This window comes from Muscardinus avellanarius (genome assembly GCF_963383645.1).
Source record: "Muscardinus avellanarius genome assembly, chromosome: 1".
NCBI lineage: Eukaryota > Metazoa > Chordata > Mammalia > Rodentia > Gliridae > Muscardinus > Muscardinus avellanarius.
This window is the reverse complement of record NC_137786.1, coordinates 18,908,695-18,935,513: the sequence shown is the minus strand read 5'-3', so window position 1 is coordinate 18,935,513 and position 26,819 is coordinate 18,908,695.

The window sequence follows — 26,819 nt, the reverse complement described above, 5'->3', positions numbered from 1 at the left end:
ATCCTAGGTGCACAGACAACCTCAGCTACTTAGTGAGGCCTCTACAACTTAGTGAAAATCTGTTTCAAAATAAAGAATAAAAAATAGGAATGAGAATGTAACTCTAAGATAGAATGCCGCTGGGCTCCATCCTCAATACTGAAAAAAATATGATCAGTTTATTATAAATAATAAAATGTAGGAAAATATAATCATACATTGAATTTAAAAATATTTTATGTAGCTTAGTAAAACTTAAATCTGATCTTGTCTTCTGAGAATTCTATATAGTCCCTGTATCTGTGTGTCATACTCTTTATGTTTGGAAAATTTTCTGATATGACTTCTCTAAAAAGGTTATTGATTCCTTAGGTTTCAGCTTTTGTTTCCTCTCTATCCTTATTATTCTTAGGTTAGCTGTTATAAAATTGGTCCATATCTCTTCTATGTCCAATTCATGCTGTCAAAGTGTTTTGTTCTAGATGATGTATTATGCATTAACTTCTGGTATGGTCATAGTCTAAGAGTGAGCTTCTATTTTCCATGTGGTCTAATTTATTTTTTATAGCTTGTATCAATGCCTTCACTTTGATTATTGAATGCTTTACCTCCTTCAGAGCTTCTTTCTGATTTCTGTCCAGGGTGTCCAAATCCTTGTTTATTTATCTTTTTATTTCTTTCAAGCTCTCTTTAAATTATTTTGGAAATACTTTATAATTTCTACTATTAAAATTTTGACTTGTCCTTCTGGTGATTTCTGAAATTCTGTGTTGGCAGGTTCTGTTATTGTGGAGTTTTGGAAACTCATTATTTAATTTTATTTATTTATTTATTTTAATTTTTTTATTGGTTCATTGTATTCATACATCATAGTGGGGTACAAACTTTTGTAGACATACATGCACACATCACCCAGTCAGCCCCTACCCGATCCCCACCCCATTCTCTCCCCATCCCTCCCTCCCATGCTTGGCTTAGTGGTTGATGTCTAGTATTATAGCAATTTATCCATAGTTAAAAACAATAATCTCTCATAACAGTTTCATTTGTCTGATACCAAGCTTTTGATGACTTAAAGATAACATTTCAATATTTCTTTTTACTTTCCTTCTTACCAGAGAATATTTTTTTCTATTTTTTTAGGTGAAACTATCATATATTTATATATTTATTTTTCAGAAAAAAATCTATCCTAATATGGAATATGGACTCTAGATATCCAAAACGATCTTGAAAAAGAACAAAGCTAGAAGATATATATTTTCTGATTTCAAACCATATAAAGCTACAATAACTGAAACAGTGTAGTACTATTCTATAGGCAGATATATAAACCATTGGAGTTAAATAGAAGCCTAGAGATAATTTCTTCCCTATATTGTCAAGTTATTTTTGACAAGGTTTCCACGAACATTTGGTGGTGGAAATAATTATTTTTTAACTAAATATTGTTGAAAAATAATAATTACATGGAAAAGAATAAAATTGGACACTCACCTAATCCCATATACAAATATTAACTCAAAATAGATAAAAGACCTAAAATAAATCTTAAGACTATAAACTTTTAGGAGAAAATCTGGGTCATAAAACCTCACAACATTGAAATTGTCAGTGATTTCTTGGATATGATTTCAATGGCACAGGCAACAGAAGAGTATACAAAACTCCCTAAAAAATAAAAAAAAAAATTGTATATCCAAAGACAATGTAAACAGAGTTAAAAGTTATTAATAGAATGGGATAAAATATTTCCAAATGCTATATCTGAAGGTATATTAATATTCCAACTAGAAATCCTAAAAATTAACAACAATAAAGACAAACAATACGTATCATTTAGAGATAGGTAAAAGACTAACATAAATAATGAATCTCCAAAAATAACCAATCTTAGTTGTCTGTTGGATGGAAAATCTTGTTTCTCTGGTTCTGGAGGTGTTACCTATTTCTTCTTTGTAGTTCATCTCTTTGAGTATTTTCTCTAGTGCTGGTTTTGAAGACATAAATTCCTTCAGTTTCTGTTTGTCATGGAAGCTTCTTATTTCTCCATCTAATTTGATAGAAAGTTTTGCTGGGTAGGAAATTTTTGGCTGAAAGTTGTTTTCTTTCAGAGTTTGGAATATGTTACTCCAAGCCCTTCTGGCTCTCATGACTTGGTTTGGGAAGTCTGGAGTGATTCTAATTGGTTTTCCTCTGAATGTCACTTGGCCCTTTGCTTTTGTTGCCTTTAAGATTCTCTGCTTGGCTTCCATATTGGTCATTTTGACAATTATGTGGCGTGGGGACCCTCTTCTCCGATCCTGTCTAAAGGGAGTTCTATAAGTTTCCTGGATCTGTGTATCAACCTCTTGCTCTATGTTTGGAAAATTTTCTGCTATTACTTCCTTGAAGAGATTGTTGATCCCTTTGGTTTCACTTTCTTTTCCCTCCTCTATTCCAATTATTCTTAGGTTAGCTCTCTTAAAATGGGCCCATATTTCTTCAATGTCAGATTCCTGCTGTTGGATTTTTTTTTCTAGATTAGAAACTATGCATTCATTTTTGGAATGATCATCTTCTAGGAGCGAGATTCTGTTCTCCATGTGGTCTAATCGGTTGTTCATGCTTTGAATTGAGGCCTTTACTTCATTAATTGCATCATTTATCTCTTTTTGGCTCTCTCTGAATTCTTTTCAAAGCACCTCTATTATTTCTACAGTTATTTTCCTGATTTGATCTTCTAGAAATCTCTGATTTTCTGTTTTATCGGGTTCTGATGTTGTGGGGTTGTGGGCATTCATTGCTCCAGTATTATTCCTCTTTCCCACGATTTCCGATGTTTGTGCCTTCTCTGGGTTCTTCCCTTGGGTCACTATGACTTCACTTAAGGTGTTCTGGATCTCGAGTCTGTAGTATCTCTGACCCCACTACTCCTTTACTGGGTTGTATCACAGAGTCTCCGACCCAGAGAGTCGATAGAGGCTGCTTTAGACTGTGGGGGGTGCCAGGTTGCATGTTATCCTATGGTGTGATATCTCTGCCACCGCCACTCCCCCACTGGGTCAAGTCCCAGGGAGTACAGTACTGGGATTTCTCCTCTGTGGCCCTCAATTTGACTCACTGTTCTTGAGTACGCAGATGTAGCTGTACTGGACTTGGTGAATTCACTGCTGCTGCCGCCAGTGGCAATATGGCACCACTGCTATGCCCTCAGCCGTGAGGCTGGCATATTTCTTCTTGGTTTTGAATTCCACTCTGAATCCCTGCAGCGTTTGCTGAGCTCAGCCACTGGGAGCTTTAGATGCTCCTTGCGCCGAGAAATCCCGCCTGGCTGTTCCACAGTGGCTCACCTCGGCTTGCTGTAGCCCCCTGGTGAACTCGCCGCTGCCGCCAGCAGTAAAGCGCTGCTGCTGCATCCTCGGGTGTGAGGCCGGTGTATCTCCTCTGTGGCTCTGATCTCTGTTCTCAGTCCGCTTTCTCTCTGGAGCCTGGTGATTTTTTTGTTTCTCTGGTGATGGTGTTTTCTGGCTATGAAAGGCGCTGATTTTGTGGTAATGGAGATTGGTTGTTAGCGGGGCTCTTAAGCCCTACTTTTCTTGGTCGCCATCTTCCCAGAAGTCTCAAAACTCATTATTTTATTGCTATTTCTCCTTCTCATGATTTCAGGTTTCTTAAGTTTTTATCCATTTTACTTTTGATACCTTTCTCTCACTCTGTAGGTATTAGCTGGCATATACAATGGCAAGCTGTGTTGTATTTAAGGGTGTATTTAATTGGGCTTTGCCACCCCTGCTTCATGATCTAGCATGGCATCAGCAAAGTAGAATCTCAATGGAGCTTGGAGCCAACCACTTACAATTCAGATGAAACTATAGCCATTTATTTCACATCAAGTCATTGGCTTTTTTGCTAAATGTCTCTAGAGGCCATAATGCTGGCCATCCTGGTATGGATAGGCAAGAGAGTGCCACCACAACATCTTCAGCCACAGCAACTTCCCATGTGAGGTGTTCTGTTTTCCTGGTGTGTTTTCTGAATCTATTTCTATTGCTTTTCAATTTCTCATTGCTTTGTTCGTTTTTTTTTTTTCTGCCTTTTTTTTTTTAACTTTTGTCAAGATGGTGCTTTCACAGCAATAGTAATTGAGTGTTAGAAATAGTAAAATGTGTTGCTTCCCTGCATTGCCCTTTTCCCAGAAGAGAAAGGTTCTTCAAGGCACATAATAACTAAATTGACAAACGTAGAGGCCAAGAAAATAATAATAAAGGCAACAAAAGTAAAAGACCAAGTGACATCCAGAGGCAAACATATCACTTGAAACTTCCCAAAGAAAGTCATAAAAGCCAGTAGAGCCTGGGCTGGCATAGTCACACTCTGAAAGAAAACAAACTCAGTGAAAGACTATTTTACTCAGAAAAAAACTCTCAAATTTGATGGGAAAATAAAAACTTTCCATGTCCATGATAAACACAAGCTGAAGAATTTATATCTTCCCAACCAGCACAAGAAAAAATACTCAAAGAGATTACTTACAAAAAAATAATTAATAAATAAATACCAAAACTAGTAAACAATGATTTTAATAAAAAAAACTAAGCAAAGAATAATACTACCTCAAACAGAATAAAACTCAAAATATTAGGAAGTAAAAATTAGGAAGTAAAAAAAAAACACCCTTAATACATCTATATTCTTCCTGCAAGGATTAAAATATTGTGTGTGTGTGTGTGTGTGTTTGTGTGTGTGCGTGTGTGTGTGTGTGTGTGTGTGTGTGTGTGTGTGTGTGTGTGATGGTACTGGGGTTCCTGGAAACCCTTCTACCTCCAGTCTACACTCTCAGACCTATTTTCTATTTTTATTTGGAAACAGGGTCTCTTAAGCCAGCGCAGTTGGCTTCGAACCTGCACCATCCTCCTGTCTCTGCCTCCCAAGCATAGGAATTACAAGGTGCACCATCACACCTGGCAGGAATCACAAATTTTATGTAATGATACTCATGAACTAAAGGTGAAGGGCTGGAGCAAGGTAATCAATGCTCATGGAATTCAAAGACAAGCAAGAGTAGCAATTGTTTTATCAGACAAATTAAACTTAAAGTTTAAAGTTATCAGAAGAAAAAAGTATGTATTTTTTAATGGTAAAGCAATAACCCAGGAAGAGAATATAATGATAGTCAACATTTATGCACCAAACATAGGCAAAAAGACTTTCATAAAACAAACTCTTTGAGACATTACGTCACACATATATCTCAATACAATAATATTGAGAGACTTCAAAATGTCTCTCAAACCACTATACTGATCTTCTAGAGAAAAAGTAAAGATGACTCAGACCTAATGAACACCATAAACCAAATGGACCTATTAGATACATATAGAACATTCCACACAAATACGTAAAAATCAATTCACATTTTTTTTCAAGCTGTTCAAAGAACTTTCTGCAAAATAGACCATATCATGGTCCACAAAGTAAGCACTAGCAAATTAGAAAAATGTGACATTATACCCTAATTTTTTTAGCCCACTAAGGAATAAAACTAAAAAATGACTATAAGATCACCCAGAGAAACCTCAAAACACATGAAAACCACACTGCTGAATGAGTAGTGGGTCATAGAAGAAATAAGAGAAAAAATTAATAAATTAATAGAAAAAAGAAAAGAAATAGTACTTTAGACTCCAGCCATAGCAATAAGTCAAGAAAAGAAAATCAAAAGAGTAAAACTAGAAAAAAAAAGAACTATCTCTGTTTTCAGATTGCATAATATATTTAGAAGACTAAAATTTTTAAACCAAAAGTTTCCTAAAACTTAATAACATATTCAGCAAAGTGTCTGGATACAAAATTAATCTTAAGAATTAGAAGTTTTTCTGTATGCCAATCATATATAAAAATCTCTGAGACACCTTGAAGACAGTATTAAGAGAAAAATTTATAGCACTGTATGTTCACACAAGAAAACAAAAATTTATAAAATAAATAAGCTAATTACACATCTCAAAGCCCCTGAAAAACAGGAACAGTCTAACCCTAAAGTCACTAAAAGACAGAAAAATCTTAAAATAAAAGCAGAAACCAATGAGGTAGAAAATAAAAATACAAAAAAATCAACAAAATCTGCCAGGAGTGGTGGCAAATGCTTGTAATCCCCATGCTTGGGAGGCAGAGACAGGAGGATCACACAGGTTCGAAACCAGCCACACTGCACTGGCTTAAGAGACCCTGTTTCCAAAAAAATAAAAAAGTATAAAATAGGTCTGGGAGTGTAGCCCAGAGGTAGAAGGGCTTCCAGGAACCCCAGTACCACCAAAATAATAAAAAATAAATTTAAAAAAATCAACAAAATCTAAGCTGATTTCTTAAAAAAAAAAAAAACAATAAACAAGATTGATAAACCACTAGCCAATTCAATAAAAGAAAAGAGAAAATCAACCAAGTTACCACAATGAGAGATAAAAAAGATATTAACACCCACAGAAGAAAATTCATAGGACAATCAGAAACTACTTTGCGAAACCACACAAGAGAGAAAACCTAAAATAAACTGACAATTTTAGACACATATAACCTTTCTAAAATGAATTAAGAAGATATATAAATATTAAAGTGAACAATAGCAAAGTGATTGAAGCAGCAATAAAGAGCCTATCATGAAAGAAAAGCCCAAGACCAGATGGTTTTCCAAGTGTGTTATAAAAACTTTATAGAAGAGTTAATCCCTAAACTCTTTAATCTGTTTCACAAAATAGGAAGAAACAGAACTCTTTCAGATATATTCTTAAAGCCAAAATCAAATTAATAATAAAACCAAATAAAGACAGCTCAAGAAAAGAAAACTACAGGCCTATATCACTGATGACTTTAGACACCAAACTGCGAAACAAAAGACTAGTAATACACATTCAAAAGCACATAAAAATTATACAGCATGACCAATTACAGTTCATTCTAGGGATTCAAGGTTGGTTCAAAATATAAAACATTATTTAATTCACTACATAAATAGAATTAAAGACAAAAATCACATGGCCATATAAATAAATGTTGAAAAAGAATTAGACACATTAAATACCCATTCGTGCTAAAAACATTGCAGATTATTAAAATGCAAGAAACATACCTCACCATCATAAAGGCAATATACAATAAGCCCACAACCAGCATCATACTAAATGGGGAAAACCAGCAAGAATTCTCTCTAAAAACAGAAAATGTCAAGGATGTCCACTATCACCATGTCATTTCAAGATAGTATTTGAGGCTATCCATAGTAATAAGTCAAAGAAGAAAATTTCAAAAATACAAATAAAAATGATTTAAAATGATCTGCAGATGATATGATATTTTACTTAGAAGAACTCAAGAAACTCAACCAATGGGCTCATAGAATTGATCAACAAATTCAGGAAAGTGGATATAAAATTAATCTTAAAAATCAAAAGCTTTTCTGTATGTCAAACAAATCCATTACAAATAAATTTAGAAAACATTGCTGACACTACCTTCTATAAAAGAGAATACTTAGAAATAAATCTAACCAAGGGGGTGAAAGACCTCTACAAGAAAAATTATAAAACATTAAAACAAATCAAAGAAAATCTTAGAAGTTTAAAAGACTTATTTATACTCTTGGATAGGCAAAACAAATGCCATCAAAGTGGCCATTCTTCTAAAAATGATCTAGAGCTTCTTTAACAAATGGTGTTGGCAAGAATGGTTAACCATATGAAGAAAGATGAAAACAAATCTCACTTTTCTCACCCTGCACAACAGTCTATTCACGATGGATCAAAGACATGGAAATCAGATCAGAGGCCTTGCAGCTTGAAGAGGGCATAGTTTCAACAATTCAACACATAGGAATAGGAAAATACTTTCTCAACAAGACTTCAAAGGCACAAGAACTTAAGAAGAGGATCAGCAAATAAAACTGCATTAAACTGAAGAGTTTCTGTAAAGCAAGGAAACTATCAAGAGCCTAAATAACTGACAGAATGATAGATTTTTTTCCATCTACTTTTCTGAAAGCAGACGAGTATCTAGAATATAGAAAGAACTCAAGAAACTCCCTGCTAAGAAAGCAAATAATCCAATAATAAAAATGGCAATTGTACTAAATAGACACTTAAAGTCATACAGAAGGCCAATAAATGTATAAAGAAATGTTCAACATCATTAGAAATTTGAGAGGCGCAAAACTACCCTGAAAATTTACCTAACCTTAATTAGAATAGTAAATATTAAAAGCTACAAACATCAACAAGTGCTGGTAGCCCAGGTGTCATGACACAAACCAGGTAATCCCAGCATTTGGGAGGCTAAGACAGGAAAATAGTGGTTTACAGACAGCCTCAGCTACTTAGTGAGGCCCTTTGCAACTCAATGAGACCCTGTTTCCAAATAAAGAATAAAAATAGGGTTGGGGGTGTAGCTCAAAGGTAGAATGCCCCTGGGTTACATCCCAGTACCAGGCACACACACACACACACACACACTATATATATATATATATATATATATATATATATATATATATTATATATATATTATATATATTATATATATTATATATATAATATTGTATATTATATTATATATTATATATATTATAATATATAATATTATTATATATATTATAATATATATTATTATATATATATAATATATATATATATAAACTATAAACTATATATATATATATATAGTTTCTTCCAGTGAAAAGTCAGATATTCTTCCTAATATGTGGAAGCTAGAGGATAAAATGAAAATGAAAAACAGGAGGGACTCTAGACAAAGAAGGCGATTCCACTGAGGGAGATGGGTGAGGGGAAGAAAAAACCACATCAAATCCATTTTTCAAGGCCAATATATCCAAAGTATTTTCAAGTAAGATATCCTTACTACATTGAGGCCAATGTTGGCCAAGTTTTCAAAATTGATGAGTATTTAATGGTGATAATGAAGTTCAAGTTAAATTGGTATATCTTAAAGTAACATGGTACTTGGGCCACTATTAATTGTTTAGAGATGGATTTTAAGATGGGTTTTGGTCAATATAAAAGAGACACTTTTAATTATATTTTGGAACTTTTGGGGACAAATAATTTATCAGTGATCACTATGCATTATATAAGCCTTATATTTATTCTTTCATACATTATGCTAAAGCCCTAAATTGTCACCTTTACAATGTTTAATCCACACTCACATCTGAAATAAACAGAAGAGCATAGCAGATTGTAACATGGGAGCCGACAGTTATATGTACTTGCTGTCATACCAATGCGATGTTATGTATAGCATTTTATTCATAGTATTTTAGTAAAAGTATTAATACACATTTTGTTGAAACTTCCAGTTTGGGGCAGTTATGAATAAAGCCACTGTAACCATTATTGGAAGTTTGTATGTGTATGTGTGGGTATAACTGTAAAATATTATATACCTAGAATTGACATTGTTAATCTTGTAAGATAATGTTTTATTGACAAAATGTCTTAATTATCTATGCCAGTTTGTGATTTGTAAATATAAATTAGAATTCTTTATCTGCATTATCAGTATATAGTTTTAATACATTCAAATGTGATAAGGTAGTATGGCCAGTATTCACTTATAATTCATTATAACTGGTGTTTCTTAATCACATTTGCTATTTCTATGTCTACTGTAGTGAGTTTATTCTCAGACATTTTTTTTCTTTTCTTTTTTTTTTTTTTGTGGTACTGGGAATAGAACCCAAGGATATTCTACCTCTAAGCTACACCCCCAGCCTTATTTTTTATTCTTTAGTTTGAGACAGGGTCTCACTGAGTTATAAAGAGCCTCACTAAATAGCTGAGGCTATCCACCAACTACCATTCTCCTGTCACAGCCTCCCAAATGCTGGAATTACGAGCGTGTGCCACCATGCCCGGCAAAGGGTTTCACTAAGTTGCTGAAGGTCTCTGCTGGCATCATGTTCCTGTCTCAGCCTCCCAAGTGCTAGGGTGACAGACATGTACCACCACGCCAAGCCTCAGACAGACATTTCTATATATTTAGTTAAGATATTTGCTTTCTTATTGTGAATTTTAAGAGTTATTTGTATTTTTTCTCATACGTCCTTATGAGATGTGAGTTTTTTTTTTTATCATTTTTCTAGTCTATCTTGACTACTCACCTTAATAATAATATAAAAAATTGAAATGCACTACTATTACACATGGTGTATTATAGAAAGGACAGATTCTTTTGGACTTCCATGAGGTTCTTGTATGGTCTGGAAAAATTAGACTCAGAATTTTGGACTAAAGCTAGACTTCTTGATTTGTGTGGTGGCATGCCTGTAATCCCAGTACATGGGAAGCTGAAACAAAGATAATAAGGGTTTAGCAAGACTCAAAAACTTTGGAGACCCTCAGAAACTTTGCAAGACTCTGTTTCAAAACAAAAGGTAAAATAGGACTGAAGTCAAGTATGATGGCACATGCCTGTCATCTCAGTACTTGGGAGGCTAAGACAGAAGGATCACAAGTTTGAAAACAGCCTCAGAAAATAGTGAGATTCTTATCAACCTAGTGAGACTCTGTTTTCAAATTTTAAAAAAATAGAATCAAGCTGGGGGTATAGCTTGAAAGTAAAATGTCTCTGTGCTCAGTCTCAAGTAACACACACATACACACACACACACACACACACACACACACACACACACACGACTGAAATTGTAGTTTAGAGGTAGAATATACCTGGGTTCAATCCCCAGGATCAAAACAAATAACAATAACAACAAAATGACAAGACTTCACAATTTTACCTTTTCATTCTTCAAGACTTAAATTAGAAGTAAAGTCTATTCCTCCATGGATTCAAGTAAATTTAATATTAAAGATCTGTAAAAGTAGCTGGGTTAATAATTTTAAAAGACCATGATCAAAACCATCCCATGAAGAATGATCAAGACGCCTGGAGGAGTGAACATAGCTATGAGTTCTAACCATTATTATGCAGAGGAAAAATGCTTCATCCACATTCAATTATATTCTAGAAACCTGGATGCCTTTTTGCTGAGCCTCATCATGCACTATTTTAGTGGACTCTTATTTTGCCAGTTTCATTGATCCTGGTGCAGCATGAGGGTTTGACAATCCAATAAACAGATTTTTGGCAAGTCAGCAAGATGTAAAAGTCTTGGCAGTGATAAACACCACATGCACCAAAATTAAGAGTATTCTATTGTCTTGGCAGTTCTGGGGTGTCTAAATAACCTTAATGACTGCCTATTGAAGGTTATGTAAAACCTTTCCTAGTTGGATGACCTTGACAGTGGTAATAAATTCTCTGGAATGTATATATAAAACTGTTTGTATTGCTACCTGACAACTCAGTATGCAGAAAATATCACAGGTCAGGAATTTTTTCCTCTTTTTCACTCAAATTTAGATTTTCTTTTATTGTTATATGAGGTGGCAAGATTACCAGTATATATAGTTGTAATTTTACAAATCATCTAAAATTCATTAATTGTACATGTGCATTTTACCTAGAAACAAGATTCTGTAAGACAGTATTTTAGTGCACACTCCCCATGGAATATATCTCAGGTTTCAACTCAAGTTATTCTCCAAACTTAATTACTGGCCTCAGAGCTAGGCCTAGTGGCACACACTTGTAATCACAGTGGTTGGGAGGCTGAGACAAGAGAATCACACAGGTTCAAAGTCAGCCTCAGCTACTGAGTGAGGCTTTCCACAACTTAGTTGAGACCATTTCCAAATAAAGTATAAAATAGGTCTGAGAGTATTGCCAGAGTTAGCAAAGCCCCTGGGTTCCAACCCCAATACCACAAAAAATAAATAAATAAAAAAGAAAAATAATTATTGGCCTCAGCTCTTTCTTTCAGATACATTAGTTAAACATATTCAGCAAGTAATATAGTGTCCAATTCTCATTTGGTTTTTTTCTCTGAGAAGACATACATCTTGTTATCACTATAATAAATCAATTTAGTTTTGATAGTAAACAAATTGAGATATGCTTTCAAAATAATGATTGATGTACTTGAGATTTTACTTATTCTAAAAGGGAGGCTGGTGATGCATATTTTAATAATATAAACAGTGATTTTTATATTTCTTTTAAAATTAGAATGATTTAGAAAGCATCAACAAAATCCATATGATCCCATGTGTCTCTTTAGATCGTGAGAGTTTTTGAACACCTCTATCATGTTTGGCATGAGAAAGGCGAATCTTATAAATTTATTTTAATCACAATGATTAATTTAGCCTCCATGAGTCATGTATTATTTTCACAGGGCAATCAGAACTGAAGTAAAGCAATTTGATGGGAATTAGTGCTCACTTGCCTAATATTTATTATATATAAAACTGAAATGTCTTATCCTTATGATATGTAACACTACATAGTATATACTGTTAAATAGGAATTAAAGTTTAAAAATATACTTTGAGATATAGTAGTTGCATATTATTGCAGAGTACAACACAGTAAACAAATAATATACAATGTATAATTATAATAATTACCAAACTCATAAAAACTGCTATATTTATTTAGTATCTGTCTTTCCCTCCTCATTGGATGTTAATGTGTTAAACTGAGAAATATCTTGAACATTGGCTTTATTCTTCTAGGAGCCCAGCAACCTAGTAAAAGTTCCCAAATAAGTGTTAAGAAAATTTGTATATTAAAAAAAATTGTACACAGTCATAGTGTTACATACCTGTAATCCCAGTACTTGGGAGGCTGAAAGAAAAATTACAGGTTCAAGGCCATCCAGACAAGTGAATAGTAACTTAGCATATATTAACTTAGTGAGACTGTTTTAAACCAAACGGAAAAATGGCTGGGTGCATAAATCAATGGCAGAACACCACTGGGTTCTATCCTAGTACAAAACAATAATAAAATAAAATAAAATAAAATAAAATAAAATAAAATAAAATAAAATAAAATAAAAAGAAGCAGAAAGTAAGTAAGAAAGAAGAAATGCATTACTTTGTTAGGGCAGCCATAACAAAATATTGTAGAGTTGGTAGATTACTCAAGGAACTTAAGATCAAGGTATTAGTAGATTTAGCTTCTGCTAAGGCATTCTAATTGTCTTGCAAATGGTCATGTTCTGGCTGTGGGCTCACACAATTAGTTCCCTTAGACTGTACCTCTCAGGTTACTCATTTGTATTCCTCTGGGGATAATTGTTAGATTGAACTAGGTTCTACCTCTAATAGCTTCATTTTAAATCCATCACTACTTTTAATAGCTCTATATCCAAATACAGCCACATTCTGCTGTGCTGCTGGTTGATAAGGTCTCAACATGCTTATCCAAGGAGACATAATTCAACATCTAACATCTAATAAAAAAAAAAAATATATATATATATATATATGAATTATATATAATTTATATATTATATTTTTCTTGGTGATTTTTGAGAATAAAGGTTCTTTATAATCACCAGACACTGATTAGGGAGTAAATTAGAAAAAAATTGTTAAATTTTATTGCATGATTAAATGTAAGGGCTAATGAGCTAATTTACTACTGAATGACTGATATTCACTTACCATGTACAAATTTTCAATGTATTAATTATGAAAAATACCCACATAAGTTGATAGAGAAACCAGCAACCCCTATGTGAACATCCTTTTAGTCTTTGAAAATTTTCACTTGTTTATTGCACATGTTTATAGATTAATGACATCTATTCTCATTTAAAACTGAATTGGGTCTTTTCAGTGTTCTACTTCTTAATTTTCTAGCTTGGGCTCTGCTATGAAATAAGGAGGGCAGGTGACAACCAAGAGGACTGCCAAAAAAGTAATCAAAACAGGTACATGTTATTAGAAATAATTTTAAAAATAACTTTTAAAAATCAATCTCATATAATTTATATGCTTACTCAGCATATAACTTCATTTAGCTCATATGATTATATTTTAAAACCATGAATACATATTTATGCCAATTATTTTCAAAGTGTTGAAAACAGATTTATGTTTAAAATGTATGGGTTAATTTATTAGTACTCATTATACAATTTTAAGATGTTTAAATTGTAGCTATGCACATGATGAAATTAGATCAGATTAGGGTGTTTTTGCAAGTTTACATCTAGAATTGGAAGGTTGCTTAATCATTTTGGAGACATAAAATTATTTAAAAAATGCAGCATGGCTTCATAAAAGTATGCATAGTATGAATAAATTATCTCAAAATATTTATACCTGAATGTAAATTAAAAACTAATTCTACACATCAATTGATTTTTACTAAATATTATTACCATTATTTAAAATATTTTAAAATTTGTTCAGTATAAGAACTTTTTTCAAAGTGTTAGTTTTGAGTCTTTCATAGTAATTGAGAAACAGTGTTAGTGTACTTAAAGAAAGATTACCAATTTGAGGTTTTAGTTTTGTTTTTGATGTCAATATTGACAGAAAATATTTAAATGCTTTATTCTTTTCATTTGAGTATTTTTTAATCTCAAGTGTGCGCAATGTTTCTTAATGTAAATAATTACAAAATGACCAATCTATTATTTTTTATCTATCACCAAAAGAAATAATGAGATGACCTAGCCAATTTATTTTGTGTTATGGAAGTATTGTTTTATCAGAACAAACTAAAAGTACAAGAAGTGACCATTTGATCATTCCATTGTCATAAATAAAGACATTTGCTGAGGTAACTTCATTGAACCTGGTATTTTATACAAAAACAATTAGAAATCCACTTCCATGGTATGGGTCTTGATTTTAAGAAGTCTATACAAGAAACATCCAATGTAACACAGGGATTAACAATTATGAGGAGTATTATGAAAGGACAAATAAACTATCTTTTTAAAATTTTTTATTGATGCTTTGTAGTCATACATCTTAACTGAATACAAGATGGTGGAAATATACATGCACACATCACCTAATTCGCTCTTACCCAATTCCTGCCCCATTCCCTCCCTTTTTTCCTTCTCATGTTTGGCTTAGTGATTGACTTCGATGTGTTTATTAATGTACTTCATGTGCATTAGAGAATTTCCCTCTACCCTCCTCCCATCACCTCAGGTCACCTTATTTGCTTATCAAAGAATCTCCTTCCTCTAGATTTCCTCCTATGACCCATTTCTCCCTAGCTTTCACATATTAAAAAGAGCATCCAATTTCTTATTTTTTGTGACTAAATAATCTCACTTAGCATAAAGTCCTCCAGTGCCATCCATTTTCCTGTAAATAATGTATTTGCGTTTTTCTCTATGGCTAAGTAAATTTCCATTGTGTACATATTCCATAGTTTTGTAATTCATTCATTTGATGATGGATATCTTGGCTGGTTTCATAGTTTGGCAATGGTGAATTGTAAAGCTATGAACATAGATGTGCATGCATTAGTTTGATAGTTTGGTTTCCTTTCTTTTGAATAGATACCCAAAAGTGGTATTGCTGGATTATATAGTAGATTTGTTCCCATTTTTCGGAGAATCCCCCATACTATTTTCCAAAGTAGTTGCACTAATTGCAATCCCACCAACAATAGTTTAGATTCTCATTTCTCCATATCCTCTCCAGCATTTGTTGTTTGTGGAGTTTTTTAAATTATTTTTAATACATATATATTTATTGGTGCATTGTAGTCCAACATCACAATGAAATACATGACTTGTGAGGATAAACAAGCACACATCATCCAATTAGCCTTTATCTAATCCCCATCCCATTCCCTCCCCCTCCCTCGATCCCATGCTTGATTGGTGATTAATTTTGATACATTTTTTTACATGCATCATGAGTTTTAAAGAAATTCTATCCTCTCCCATCCCATCCCCTCTGATTGGTTACCTTAATTGCTCCTCTATAGGGCAGGCTCTGATCCCATCCTTGGAGGCCCCAGCACCAGCCTTGCCTCACAGTTGGCCCCAATTCTGGCCAGGCTGGACCTGGCATCAGCCTAACCCCTCAGTAGGCTCCATTCCTGGTCTCAGAGGCCCCAGCACTGGCCTTGCCTCATGGCAGGCTCCAATCCCAGCCTCGGAGGCCCCTAAACCAGCCTTGCCTCATGGCAGGCTCCAATCCCAGCCTCGCTGTCCCCGGCACTGGCCTCACCCCTTGGTAGCCTCCAATCCCTGACTCGTGAGCCCCAGAACTGGCCTTGCCTCACAACATGTGCCAATCCCGGCTTTGGTGGCTCTGGCATTGGCCTAACCCCTTGGCAGGCTCTGATCCTGGCCTCAGAGGCCCAAACACCGGGCTTGCCTCAGGGTAGGCTCAGATCCAAGTCTCACTGGCCCTGGCATAGGCCCCACCCCTCAGCAGGCTCTGATCCCAGTCTTGGACGGAGGCCCCAGCACCGGCCTTGCCTCACGGAAGGCTCCAATCCTGGCCTCCCTGGCCCTGGCACCAGCCTATCCACCCAGCAGGCTCCTATCCTGGCTTCAGAGAACCCGGCACTGGCCTTGCTGTGCATCGGGCTCTGGTCTCTGTCACTATGAGCAGGTCGTCTACAGATGTTCCCTTCTTTTTCTTTTTTTTTTTTTTTTTTTTTTTTGGTGGTACTGCGGTTCCTGGAAACCCCTCTACCTCCAGGCTATACTCCCGGAGACCTGACTCTTTATTTTTTAATATCTATTTTTATTTGGAAATAGGGTCTCTTAAGCCAGCAAGTCTGGCCTCGAACCAGCACGATCCTCCTGTCTCTGCCTCCCAAGCACTGGGATTACAAGCATGCACCACCACGCCCAGCGTTTTTCCATTTTTTTAAATTTTCTTTTAATATGAGAAAGCAGAGCATGTCTTTTGGAAAAGCTGGGACCCCAGATACCTAGTGGCAATAAATTTTGTCATCCCTCCAAAGAAAGAGGTCCACAGCTTCACCTCAGAAAGCAGGCTCTGCTGTTCCAAGTGCACCATGGCCTCTCACTCTGCACCAAAGAGTGTGGTGGCCATGAGTGCTGATGACTCCCAGAACATGCAGCATGTAAGCCCACCCCAGCTATGTGAGGCCCCCTCTGATACCCCCCAAACTCTATTGCCACTTAACATATTGTCCAGTCATCTCAAGCATGTGTGGCAGAAGCAGCCAGTCTACTTTTGGGGAGATTTCCTCGAAAGCTCAAGGCGGACTGGGCTGGATCTGTCTGCCCCTCCAAATTCTACCTTTGGGGCAATTTCTTCAGGAGTTCAAGTTGGGTTGAATCAGATGTCTGCCTCTTCAAAATAATAGCCTCCACCTCTGCTGCCAGCACCAGTCCTGGGGCTGCCATGCTGCCACGCCACTGCTCCAATGCTTTGCTGGTGCTGCCACACTGCTGCTCTGCCACTCTGTAGGTGCCACCGCTCCTCAGCTCCACTGGTGCTGCTGCGCCATTGGCGCACCGCGCAGCTGCCTTCTGCCTTGTTCTCCGCTGAGCTCCCTCCACACGTGACATGATGTCCAGAATTCCTAAGCCTGTGGGGCAGGGGCAGTCCCCTTTTGCAGGGATTTCTCCTCCCACAAGTTCTAGGTGAATTGGATAGAGTCTGTCTGCATCTCATGAGTCCTGGATGCCGGATCAAGCACTCAGCAGCAGTGAATTTTATCTCCCTTCCAAGAGCCGAGGCCCACAGTCTCACTGCAAAGAGCAGGATCTGATGTTCCAGGTGCACTGCAGCTCCCAGCGCAGCATAGGAGCATGGCAGCCAGGCAGGCTGAGTTCCAGGGATGCACAGCTGGGCTCCCCACCTGGCATTGCTTGGCTCCCTCCACCAAGCCCAGGTCACTTTTCTTACAAGATATGATGTTAAGAGTCCCCAGCATGCTCGGCTGAAGTGGTCTTTTATCCAATCCCTTCTGCGATGATCCTCCAAATATTGCTTTTCTTTCATGGCTGGCAACTGGTCGTCATCCTGCTTCCAATTCCACTGTTATCCACTCTATTTCCTGTATTCTAGATAGGAAGTTACGGCTGGAAGTATCTCCTTAAGTTGTCCCAATCTGATATTAACCCAAAATCTGGTGTCCAGGTTTCCTCAAGGAAAGCTTATCCTTATTGGCGGATGCAATCACCAGTGTGACCACAGCTGCTGCCATCTTAACTATCTTCTTGTTTGTGTTTTGAATAATTGCCAATTTAGTTGGAGTTAGGTAAAATCTGAGGGTAGTTTTGATTTGCATCTCTCTGATGGCTAATGATGTTGAGTTTTTTTCATGCATTTATTGGACATTTTAATTTCTTCCTTTGTGATGTTTCTAATTAGTTTACTAGTCCATTTTTGATTGGGTTATTTGTTATCTTAGGAGTGGGTTTTTTTAGTTCTCTGTATATATTAATCCTCTACTGGAGGAGTAGCTGGCAAAAATCCCCCATTCTTTTGGCTCTCAGTTGAGTTTTTTTGATAATTTCCTTTCCTGTACAGAATCTCTTCAGTTTCATGTAATTCCAAGTATTGACTTTCCTTCTAGTTTCTTGTGCCTTTGAGTCTTGTTGAGAAAGTTTTTATCTGTGTTGTGTTGGACCTATGCCCTCTTCAAGGAGCCTCAAGGTCTCTGGTCTAATTTCCAAGTCTTTGATCCATCTTGAATTGACTCTTATGCAGAGTGAGAAAATGAAATTTATTTTCATTTCTCTGCATATGGTTAACTAGTTCTGCCAGCATCATTTGTTGAACAGTGAATTTTATAAAACCCTTATAAAAGAGCAGATCCTGATACTCCTTAATCTCTTTTATGAAATAGAAAATAAAATGAGTTTCTCTAAAATATATTTTATTAAGCCAACATCATATTAATACAAAAACCACATACAGACAGCTCAAGGAAGGAAAACTACAGGCATATTTCTTTGATAAACTTGGATGTAAAACTGCTAAACAAATACTAGCAACACACATTCAAAACCACATCAAGAAAATCATACACCATGACCAGGTAGGGTTCATTCCAGGGATACAAGGCTGATTCAACATACAAAAAATCAATCCATGTAATTAACCATATAAACAGAACCAAAGGCAAAAATCACATGGTCATATCAATAGATGCTGAAAAAACATCTGAAAAATTCACCATTCATTTATGCTAAAAGCACTACAAGAATCAAGAATAGAAGGAACATACTTTACCATCATAAAGGCAGTTTACAATGGGCCCTCAGCCAATATCATATTAAATGAATAAAAACTGTGAGAAATCTCCCTAAAAACAGGAACAAGACAAGGATGTTCATTATTACCACTTCTCTTAAATATAGTACTTGAGAGTCTAGCCAGAGCAATAAGGCAAGAAAAGAAAATCAAAGGAGTACAAATAGGAAAAGAAGAACTAAAACTTTCACTATTTCTAGATGACATAATAATATATTTAGAAGACAAATAAACTACTTTCTAACAGATAAAATTATATTAGTCACAAAATTAACTTGGCTTCTGATCTCTATGAAGTGAACAGAACTTTGTGCCCCCCCCTTCTTCCACTTCCCAACACCATGTCCTCAGCTTCAGACCCTCCCCTCACATAAAGTGAACCCAGAATCTTTAAAACAACTGTGAGCAAATAAATCTTTCTTCCCCTATGCTATGTTATGTGGTCAGTCATTTTGAATTTTAGCAGTGAAAATGTTGACTGAAACAACTCTTTTGCCATTGTAGGTCACATACTAGATTAACCCATATTCCTAGATAAATGCATCTTTGACTTCAAAATAAAAACACTGATTAGTATACATTGTGTATATGTATCAAATTATGCATTGTAGACCATATGTATTACATTGAAAATAAAAATAAAATTTAGGGATTAAGAATATGGTTTTAAAAGCAAACCTCTTTAGATATATAAAATTCCAAATTATCAGTTTTAATGCCTTGTAAAAAGCTATCTTATTAAATAATGTCTGTCAGTATTCATTCTTGGGAGTATAGTTTATGCAGTTTACCAAAATTAGGTATAAAATTTAGGTTTCAAAATATGAGAAACACAGTGAATTAAATTATTAGGACTACAAAGACAAAATACTATGAGAGCATGGTTTAAATTATATATATTACATATATATAATTTATTGATGGGGTGTGTCTATACAGCACCTAAGGAGATTCGGCCTGAGTGGCCTACGGCCTAAGGCAAAACTTTAAGTAAAGTGATTCAGCAAAAAAGGGGCAAAGATGGTGCCTGGAGGAAGCTAGGAAGGCGTGGTTTCCCCATTCATTATGGGTGGGGAGACTGAGCGGTTTTTCCCTTTCTACCTTTATAGGAGCTTTCCGCACACATGAATGGCTCATGTACTGGCCTGGGATTGGCTGTAAACTACGTGCTAGTGATCTTTATCCCGGATAGGCTAGGCTATTTCTCACGGAAATTCCCCTCGTGGCTTGGTGCTATATAAAGGACTGCTTGGACAGAGATAAATGAGATCTCGCTTGACTTGACTCCCGGCTCGTGGATTTGTGTTCGAGTCGTCGGTACTCATCATCTCGTCAAGCCCCGTCAGCTGTCGGGCTGGATTCCCGACAATTTATATACAGTCATTATACACACACACACACACACACACACACACACACACACACACACACTATGATTTTGGAGGCTGAAAGTTCAAGGTCAAGGTGCTGCCAGAGTTAGGTTCCCCTGTGGGGCTATCTCCAATGTTTAAATAGCCCCTCTTGCAGTTTCTTCACGTGGTCAACTCTGTCCATTTGTTTATCTGGATACCTCTGTGGCTTGACCTCTGTTCTAATAAATCAAGCACTCAAATTAGATTAGGTCCACCAGTATATTTTTATTTAACTTAATTATATTTTTAATGGTTCTAGCTCCACACAGAATTACATTCTGAGATACTTATGACTAAGGTATAAAATTATGAAGTGGATGGAGACAAAATCAGTCCTTAATAGGCAGTTTAAAAAGTTAATAGGGTTTTATTCTAGAAATGGCTTCTAGAACACCATAAAACTGACACTCAGGGCTGCTACTGCCTCTGTCTCCATTAGGGCAAAGAAGAATAAAAAAGTCATATTTTGAAACAGAATATTTAAGCATGTACAATGGAAAAACAGGAATCAGGATGTCAGAAAGCAACATAATTTACAGGGATACTTGTCTACCATGGTTCTCAATTTAAATAATCATCTATTTTTTAAATGGTTTTAGTTTTATCCTCTTTAAAATTCTGATTCATATTTCCTAAAAGTGAAATTCTTTTCATTGGATGGTTTGCCACTTGCTTCTACTTGTGCTTCTTATACAAATACATATAAAATTTAAGCCCACTACTAGGACTTTTTAATAAATGCATATTTTTGCTTATTTACTTCTTTCTCAATATATTATGCACTAAAAATTATCTTTATTTGGTATTTAATGATCAGCTAAAAATTAGAATATTGAAACTTAGGGAGAATGGCACACCTCAGGTAAAACTTTTGCAAAACTTAAAGTGAAGCCTGTAAAAATATATGTCTTCCAGATAAAAATGAAATGTCTATTGTTCAGAAAAAAAAATTGAAGAGGTACATATAGATATTAATTTTATTGCTAGGTACCACCAAAATAATATTATAATATGTATTTTATTTTACTATTTGTGCTTGAAATAAAACATATTTAAATAATATTCATGTGTTAATACTTTTAAAAAATATGTTTTTATAAAAAGACATTAATTATAAAAAGACACATAACCTGATGATTCTGACTCAATAATGTTAAATATTATTTTAAAGACTATATACAATTAAAATGAATACATTAAAATCTGACATCAACTGGGCATGGTGTCATAAGACTATGATCTCAGTTCTCAGAAGGCTGATCTAGGAGGATCACAGCTTCATCCAGCCTCAGCAACTCAGAGAGACCCTATTTCAAAACAAAAAATAAAATAGGACTGGGTTGTTGCTCAAAAGATGAGCAACTTTGAATCCAATACTCAGTATCACAAAAAATTAAATAAATAAATAATACAATTTAGCCAAGTGTGATATGTATGCTTGTAATCTCAGTACTTAGCAAGTTAAGATAAAAATATCACAGACTCATGGCTAGCCTCAGCAACTTAATGAGGGCCTGTTTCAGACTAAAAACTAACATAGTCTGAGAGTGTACCTCAGAGATAGAATGCCTCTGACTTTAATTCACAGTCCTACACACACACACACACACACACACACACACACACACACACACACACACATTCTGAGGGTTATAAATTAATGTACAGGCTTGAAAAATACTGGTAATAGGTGTTCTCAATTATAAAAGAGAAGTTCTAAAATTGATAGATAAACTGAGGAAGTGGAATTACAGTTAATATTTTTTCTGCATTTACATGTTTAGTATTTCATAGTCTTTCTTCAAAAATATTATCTGAAATTGTTAAGAAAATTGTCTTTTAAAATCTGTCAACTTTCTACTTATTTTCATACTGGTCTAAGATCTTTTAGACCAAGGACTGCAGTAGAATAATCACTTCCTTTTGCAACATTGCCTAAAAACATAATAGAAAAGACTTATTTCCTAAGTATGTACTTAAGAAGAAAAATAGTATTCTCTATGAAGATAACATTGTCAAGTGTGTGGAGGAGGAAAACTTCCTACAGAGCACTAGAACTCTTAAATAAAGATAAAGAATTTTTAATTAATGTAAAATTATAAATTACTTCTTATGTCCTCCTAGAACTAAAAGGTTTTAGGGGGTTGTGAGGACTAATCCAATCCTATTCTATCTTTGAGCTATACCCTAAACTCTTTTTATTTATTTTTAAATTTTGAAACATTAAATTGATCTCATTAATTTGATAAAAATTTTCTTTGTTTTCTTGGGCTGACCTCAAACATGAGATTCTTCTCTCTAAGCTTCCCAAGTACTGGAATTACAGGCATGTTCTACCACATCCAACTATACTAAAATATTTTTAAAAGTGTATTTTTGCCAGGCATCATAACACATGCCAATAATTCTAGTACATGTGAGGTCGAGGCAGGAGAATTGCAGGTTTGAAGTCAACTCAGCAATGTGGCCAGACTCTTTAGTAATCTGGTGAAACTTTGTTTAAAAAAAAAAGAGGCCTGGGAGTGTAGCTGGAAGGTAGACTGTCCCTGTGTTTGATCCCAAGTACCTCCTCCCAAAGCATATTTTAAAATTAAATTTATTAAATAATTTTTTCTTGTGTACAATAGTTTAGAAACCAAAAATCATACAACTTTTTCAAGAACAAAGTTTAAAAATATTATGGATAAGGCTGACAGAGTGAGACATTTGCAAAATCTTTACAATCTAGACTTTTCTTATATGAATGATATATCAATGCAATATTTATTTTTGTATTGCCAAAGACAAAACAATTAAAGCATCATTTATTTATTTTTGTTCGATTGTTTGCTACAGGGCAAAGGGAAAGCTTCCCCTCTTCTCTCCAAAGGTTTTCAAGGATTAACTGCCAAAAAACAGATTATCAGTAGAAAAAAGCACACAAGGTTATTTAAAGTGCATGGTTGAAATCACAGGAGAGTGACCACACAATAACATAGTAAAATTCAGTCCTTAGCTATCCTTCTTCACATGGGAATAGTAAACTGAAGGTCATATGCAGTTTGTGAAAGATAGTACATAACTTCTGAGAGAATAAATGGGACAATTGGTCAGACAAAATTCATAAACAATTCTCTTTGGAAGAATGAATGGACCTGGGAGACAGACAATAGCTCTTGACAAAGTCTGTCCAGACATGTTTACATCCTTTAGCCTTCCAACCTGCAATATGAATTGAGTTAATGAGACCTAAGGGAGTGGATTCAAGCCATTTTCTTTTCTAAAGGTCCAATCTTTAGGCAGATGAAGGAATATCAGAGTAAATCCTCTTCCAAAATTTGCTGGTCTCCAAGGACCTTTAGTTTAAAATAATCTGCACACCAGGAAGCCTTATTGGGAGGGGGAGGTAAAATTTCTTAAGAGTTTTCCATTGCTCTGTGAAAATGCATGTTGTTATATTAAATGTTAGGAGAGTTTTTTGCACGCAAATTCTTTAATTAATTAAATAAGTATCTAAACAGTCTTTACAGTTATCCACTACCTCTCCTCCAAAATATTCAGGTATAGATATGTTTCAGAAAGTAAATATTTTTAAGTTTTAAAAAAATTAAAAACAGTGCAAGAACATCATCCACAAAAACCATATTAATACTTACACTATGATTTCAAAAGACTCAATTTTATTTCATTATTATTGAATTTATTTAAAAAATCTATAACTATAGGTTGTAATTAGTATATTATATGATATTTCCAAAAGAATTGATTAATAAATCCTATACTAAGCTAAATATTTGTACATATGTTTTACATATTTATGACCTCAGGTTGTTTGAGAAAAAGATAAAACACTATTGCTACCAACATCATTATCAGATTATGGAAGAGTGAGACATTTAGTGATTGGAAAAAAGCAAGGCAATTAATTACTGAAACAATACCAGATAAATATGTTTATGTAATGATATCCATTTAATACCAATTTCTTTCTAAACAGGGTTGAGATTTATTTATTTATTATTTATTTATTTATTTATTTATTTATTTATTTATTTATTTATTTATTTATTTATTTTGGTGGTGGTACTGGGGGAGGAACCCAGAGGCTTTCTACCTCTGGGCTATACTCCCAGACCTTTTTTATATTTTATTTGGAAACAGGGTCTCACTAAGTTGCTGAGAGCCTCACTAAGTAGCTGAGGCTGGCTTCAAACCTGTACGATCCTCCTGTCTCAGCCTCCCAAGTGCGGGGATTACAAGCGTGCGCCACCATGCCTGGCTAAACAGGGTTGAGATTTAAAAAGAAAAAGATAAGTGAGGCCCTCTGCAACTCAGTGGCAGGGGGTGTAGCTCAGAGGTCAAATGCTCCTGGGTTCCATCCCCAGACCTGAAGAAAGAAAGAAAGAAAGAAAGAAAGAAAGAAAGAAAGAAAGAAAGAAAGAAAGAAAGAAAGAAAGAAAATAAAAAGATATTTTATCATGTTACAAATATGTCTTTTTAAACAGTTCACAACTGTATTTACCAACACAGTTCTCACACATTTTTCTATTTGCCTCCCTTTCAGCAATTTTACTATCAAGAAATGCGTGACACCTGCCTCATAGTCCCTGTGACAATTTCTGTGATGCCAGCTCTCACTAAGTTAAGTTGTCCTTTCAGCTGATAAATGTAGATAAATGTAACAGAGGTTGAAATGGTTTCCTCATTAGTGACACAAAATCCTTTTAACATCTTCATGTGAAAATTTATTTTCAAACTTTCCTGCGTCAAAGTTCGTACTAAGCACTTACTAATGATGGTTACCACACTCTTCATTACCAACTGGGTAAATAACATTCTTAACACCTCTTATGATTTCTTGCATATGAGAAATCTGTTAATTTTAACAAGGACACATAATGTAACTGTAGCAAACATCTAGAAAATAATTAATTAATCAACAATCAATCAGATTTTATGTTTTATTCATGGAGTATAAAAATCTGCAGTCTCAATAATATATCAAAATCATATTTGGGTAGAAATCAATGCTGACTAGCCTATGGTTCACAAAATTAGAAGGTTATATGTGGGGTAGTTTTCCTATTATAATAAAATTATCTATGTTTGGTCCCACTTCTATATCGAATATAAGAAATTTTTTCTACTCTTTCAAAGTTATTATTCAAGGGTAGCATATAATATGTTTATTGCCAGTAATTATACAATATTATGAAAAATACTTAAATTGCATACTTTTTTTCAAAATATTAGATGTTGACTATCTGTGGACATAAACTACAACTTAGAGTATATGCCACCAATATTTGCATACCAAAAAGAATCATAATGTATTCAGTGTTGTTAAATATTGGTTGAGCTTCCCTTAACAATTATTTTTTTTAATATTTTATAAATTTGAAGGATATAGGCCTAGTGTAGAACAGTTTTATTAGAGTGATATAATTTGTATATTTGCAGAAATATTTTGTATGAGAGTTTAATGATAAATTGTTTAGAGATAAATTTTTTTAAATAAACTTTCTAAACCAATCTGTTTTCAAACAAATATTTCAGAACAATTTGAATACCTGGACTCTAATCGTTCTATATTTCTTGACCTGGTACATACTAGAATATTATGCAATCATTAAAATGATGTAATCAGTTAATATTTGAGTGCATAAAATTTGAAATTATATAAAATTTTACCTGAAATGTTGAGTTTCAATTTTATTTTTAATTTCAGAAAAAAAATAATGGTGAAATAAAATCAGGTCAGCACAGAAGAATCATTTTAAAATAGCACAAGTCAATTTAAATTGGCACAAGTTAGTTTTCCATTAGAAGACAAGTGGTGATTGAATAAGAATTGGAAATGATGTAATTGACCTCCAATTTACCATATCAAAGTAAATTAAATTTCTTTGGGAATACAGATATATTCATATGTATATGAAATGTGGCTCTCAATAAATGAACTCGCATATAATTTTAAAATATATTGTCTCATTCTATATACTCATAGAATTAAACTAGAGAAATGTTAAAAAATAAAACCACTGAACTGTTAATAATGCAGAGTGGGTGCCTTTTAAGACTGTATGCCCAATGATTTCAATTTCAAAATAAAAGAGGCATCTCTGAAGCACTTATTTATAAACCAAATAGATGAATGCAATTAAAATAAATTGGCTGGCATGGGTTAATTAACTTTTTTCTTACATTTCTGGATGGACCTCTTTTTCAATAACAGGTTGTAATTTACACCAATATAATTCTCTATAGAAATATCGATACGAGAATTGAATTTTGAATAGACATTATTTACTCCTGTCATTTTTAGACTGTT